Source organism: Montipora foliosa, chromosome 4 (assembly GCF_036669935.1).
Source record: "Montipora foliosa isolate CH-2021 chromosome 4, ASM3666993v2, whole genome shotgun sequence".
NCBI lineage: Eukaryota > Metazoa > Cnidaria > Anthozoa > Scleractinia > Acroporidae > Montipora > Montipora foliosa.
The window spans coordinates 6535170-6540169 of NC_090872.1; the positions used below are offsets into that span (position 1 = coordinate 6535170).

The window sequence follows — 5000 nt, forward strand, 5'->3', positions numbered from 1 at the left end:
TTCTTCTTCGATTCTCCGATCTACAAGTGTCACAAGTCTTGGAGCATGTAAATAAATGGTTTACACTAGAAGAAATCTGCTCACATGTTGAAATCTGGGACATAAGGCATGCATTTAAAATTTTGGAGTTCATTGGTGAAGTCTATGGAGATATCTGCGACGTGGACATGCAAGACTTTGTCGATTATGAATTCCACGATGATTTTGATTGTGATGATGATGCAAATGAACACTGGGATGATTTGCTGAATGACGATTCTCTATTTGAACTGGCTATTGAGAACATTTCTCTCTCTGAACTTGAAAACACCACATGTATTGACGTTTCTCAAGATAATTCTGGCAACTGTGATGTTCCCGGAGCTGCGTTAGATGCACTTAAACAGCTTTTAATTGCTGACAAAGAAACGTGACTTCAAGTCTAGTGTATTATTTATTACTAAAGAAAGCATTTTCCCTATCATCCCTGTGACAATTCTAGTTCTGGTTATTCTTAAGTTTAAAAATGTCCATCAACCAGAATTTCTAACAAAATTTCTTTAGTGAGAAGGGGTGATTCTTGATGTGAATATTATAGCAAGATACAAGTTGGGAGCTCAAATTTGCCTGTTTTTTTTTTTTCATACCACGATCAAATCAAGACCGTAAAATAAATTGGGAAAAATATCATGTTCCAATAGTTAATAATAAATTTATGCATGTCTCATGCAAATAGGGCCAATTTGTGTCAAGCAAAAATTGCCAGAATATCCAAGCTGCAATACCCCTTTCCCCCCACCCCCCAACAGAGTCATTATGATAAATATTAAAACAGATGAATACTATATTGGTCTTTATTATATACATTAAGTGGCAGTCATTATCAAAAAACTTAGTTATCTATCACCAATACATGCAATGTAGCTATTGCTATTTGCATGGGCCAATGAGAGTAAACCTGGCAAAATCAATCAATGTTGTAAGGGGAGGGCAAGGGGGTGGGATTCAGGAACAGCACAGTGCGCAAATCCTTTTGTTCACCCGTGAACAAGCGAACAGCTACATGTTTGGATACATACTGATAAAACGAGTCGTCTAGTAACACATTGGCTAAAACTCAGGTTTACATGTATGTCAAAACTACCTCTATGTGAACAGCAACTTAACACTTAAGCCTCTGGCCTTGATTTACCGCCTCTCTGGACCAAGGAATGTACTTTTCTTTCTCATGCATTTACGGTGGCCTGTGACACCACTACTTCCTTAATTGGCATTGCTATTTCCAAGCAAACCCCACTAATGATACACTTGCTAGATGCATGTGAATGCTTTGTTCCCAAAATGGTAACAATATTAATTGTTGTCGTACAACATTATGAAGAATGAAACAATCAAATTATACAAGAATAATCTTAACAATAAATATGTAGAAAAATAACCCTCAAGGTGCATTCTCTTAATGTTAAAATTAATAATAACAATGCAATTGCATTAGGTTTTCATGAATCACACACACAGTACACCTGAATTGACTCTTGATACCAGCAACTAAAACCAACACTCTTAGCAATACAAGTAAATTCTCCTGTCAATTCAGTATTCAATGAAGGATAACATGAACAGAAAACAAAACCAATATGGCACACAATAAAAAGCTTGTTCCTTAGCTTATAATTCAGGTGGCCCCACCCAGGATTAACAGTTCTTTTTTGCAAAGTTGTCAAGTGCCACATGCCTCATAAATTCAAAGTAACTTATCCCCTAGTTTTCTGTTAATGTTACCATTTACTGAACCCAAATGGAATATGCTCACAACTTAGTCACCGCGCCTTGTTACCACGGCAAATGAGTTGAGTCCTTTCGTAGACGCTTAGTTCGTAAGCCACCTTTATCAAAGTCTTTGTTCTAATTCGAATTGATCGCTGAATGTGATTTAATCTGATGTCCTTCTGGTGCGAGAAGAAACCACTGCCACTCAAAGTTCGCCGGGTAGTTCTTTGAGCCAAATTTTGGAGTGCTAATCTCACCTTCGGAAACATTCAAGTAGGATTGTCCTCCACCGGCTACAAAGATAATGAAAGCCCAAAATAATTAAAATTAAACAAAGATATTTTGCGTACAATAGCTGTGGTTACACTGGCCCATTTGCCCACGGTGTTGTGTGCAACCGCTTTTCCCAGAACGAAACTGCCCTAGGGTTATTTCCATGAATGCATCAAAAAGAACAAAAGAACTTCACATTGAAAAGGACGGTTTATCTGCTCTCTGAGGTGGCTTGGCCAATCATGATCTGATGTCCTTCTGGTGCGAGAAGAAACCACTGCCGCTCGAAATTCACCGGGTAGTTCTTTGAGCAAAAGAAAATAATTGGTTAAAATATATTGGCTTCCATTCTTATATTGGTAAGTTTTCTGAAGCGGTAACAAATCACGCATTCAGATTCTGCATAATTATGATACGCAGCTCTGCTTAAGAGCACTCAGGTGGGCTCTTGAGGTGTCCTAAGTAATAAAAAAAAATAGATGGTTTTCACCTGACGTCACATTGGCCATGTTGGTGCACAGAACAATAGAGAAAAAAGTCTTTTGGGAATTTGACTCTTTTTCTGAATGCAAAACATGAGCCATAATTTGCTATTGTTTTGTGCGCCACTGAATATGGCCGTCTTATCACGTGATTGAAAACCATCTGTTGGCTTTCTACGAATTGACCAATGCTAGTAAGGAGAGTGGCGGTTTTGACAGCTTAATTTTTGTGGTCTGCTTGATTGGTTTCGGTGAAGGGTTGACAGAATTTCCGTTCCTTATATAGATGCACTAACAATATTCAATAGTTATGCTGTTTTAGAAGGCTATTATCCAAAAAGAGTTACAAGACCCAAAAACCAGCATAATTGTAAGATGCGATTCCTAAAAACCGCCTTGGTTTGCAGACGCCTAGAGATTCATGGTCTGCGAGATATGTCCAAAACGTTCCAGCATTTTCGAGAAATTTGCCCCTGGCTACGGAAGCCGTTACTTTTTATGCGTTAACACTCGGCATGTTTATTCCTCCATGTCTACTTACGACCTAACAGTATTCGCACCTGCCGTTGCGCACGGCCGCATTTTGTCTAATTAATACAGCTAAAATTGCGTTCATAATTGCAAGGATCATAGCTTCACTTCATTTCATATCGGCAGTTCAATGTATGATTCATTTCATAAATCATTTCGTTCATTGATTCATTCATCACCGGCATCGCGAGGTCACAGGAAGTCCTGAATTTTTCGGGCTTCTCTATTTAATTGCTAAAATTCCGTTCACATATCATTCATATATCATTCATTTCATGTACTTATCATTTCGTTCATTAAGACAACCTCGTGAGACAAAAGATTTTAATATATCGGCCCACTAAACATTCTCTGCGGGACTATAATATATTGACTTCCATTCTTATTGCTGAGAAAAAAGCAGTTTTCTGAAGTGGTAACATACCATGCATTCTGATTGTGCATAATTATGATAAGCTATCTTGAAATTTTTCAGGTATATCGTTAACAAGTAATCGCACGATTTTTCTCAGGTAAGTTGGAAAAATTAAGCCCTGTGGGCTAGTGCCATTTTTTTTCTGATTACCACTACGAAAGTCACAGATTCCAATATTTAATTTTGCGTTGTGGTAACAATCATTGTTTCTGTTCTGCTGTGCTTCCACTTTACACCCTCAACTTTTAAACGTCAGTTTTATATGTTACATTTTCAAACCACATCAAAATCTTCAGAGCTGTCGATTTTGCAACCACGTCCTGACGAAACTACAATAGGAAGCTTAAGCACGCGCGTTTTTGAGACGCGGATGGCAACTGGAAGTGAACTGTTTTTCCTTTTGATTTGTCTTCACACAACCACATTTATATTGCCAAGTATCTTTCTTCATCACAGATGATTAGTATAAAAATCTGGGAAATACCACTGTCCTGGCACGCCAAATATTGTCTTCCGGTTACCGTCCGCGTCTCAAAAACACGCGTGCTTAAGCTCCCAGGTTACCCAACTTTGCCTGCAAGCCACAAATATGATAACAGCTACCATAGCTTACCAATTGATACGAATGCTATCCGCTCAATCGAGGCCATACTTTCCGCGTGTCCCCATTAAGCCCTTACAAGGGAGTACCCCCCCCCCCCCACCCCCGGGGACAAATCCCAAACTTCTTGCAACAACTCCGAACAACGCGCAACAACATGCAACAGGGTGACTGTGCAAACGGAGGCATGTAACACTCAACCGACAATGTCGGAATTTGTTGGCCAACAATGTTGCGTCCGATGACGCGGGGCCTTACAGCCAAATCCAGCCCCTGGGAACAACATTCCACGGCTATTATCATTAATACAAACGTTAAGTCAGTTAAGTTTCTTCAAATATAAGTGCTACACGGCCAACGTTTGCGAAAACGTAATCCCTCCTTGTACTTGTACATGTTAATTGCCGTGACTTTAAAATCTTCAGTTCCCACGACCTGCTCCCGTCTGACTTTGTAGCTCAGTCGGTAGAGCAGCGGTGATCTAACCCGAAGGTCGGGGGTTAAATCCCCACCCTGGTCAGAGTTTTCTCTCTCCGTATGTGGGCCCATTTCCATTAGTGGGGCTAACGCTCACATGGTTCATATGGGGTAGAAACCTAGCACTTCACATTACACTCTACTCAGTGAAGTCTATTATCATTAATACAGTACTACTTTATATCATTGGATTTACACCATCAAATACTTTGGAGGTGGTACAGTAACTTCACTTACTGTCGTCGCAAAATCCTTGTTCCAGAAATATGATTGTCACTTGATCAAAAATAAGACACAAACAGCAGTGATAAACATATTGAACTTTTTCATTTTGATAATGACTTGACGTTTCGTATGTGCTCTACATACATTTTCAAAAGTAACCGTTGAAATTTAAAACAGCTATTTATATATAACAAATCGGATGAGGGGACTGGAACCTAGATTAAGCAAATACTTAACAGTAAAATAT

The 5000-nt window shown here is 39.1% G+C and overlaps 1 pseudogene; it reads left to right on the plus strand.

The window, feature by feature from the left end:
- Positions 1-413, plus strand: part of LOC137999339 (bifunctional 3'-5' exonuclease/ATP-dependent helicase WRN-like) — a 2095-nt pseudogene extending 1682 nt beyond the window's left edge.
- The last annotated feature ends 4587 nt before the right edge of the window (positions 414-5000 follow it).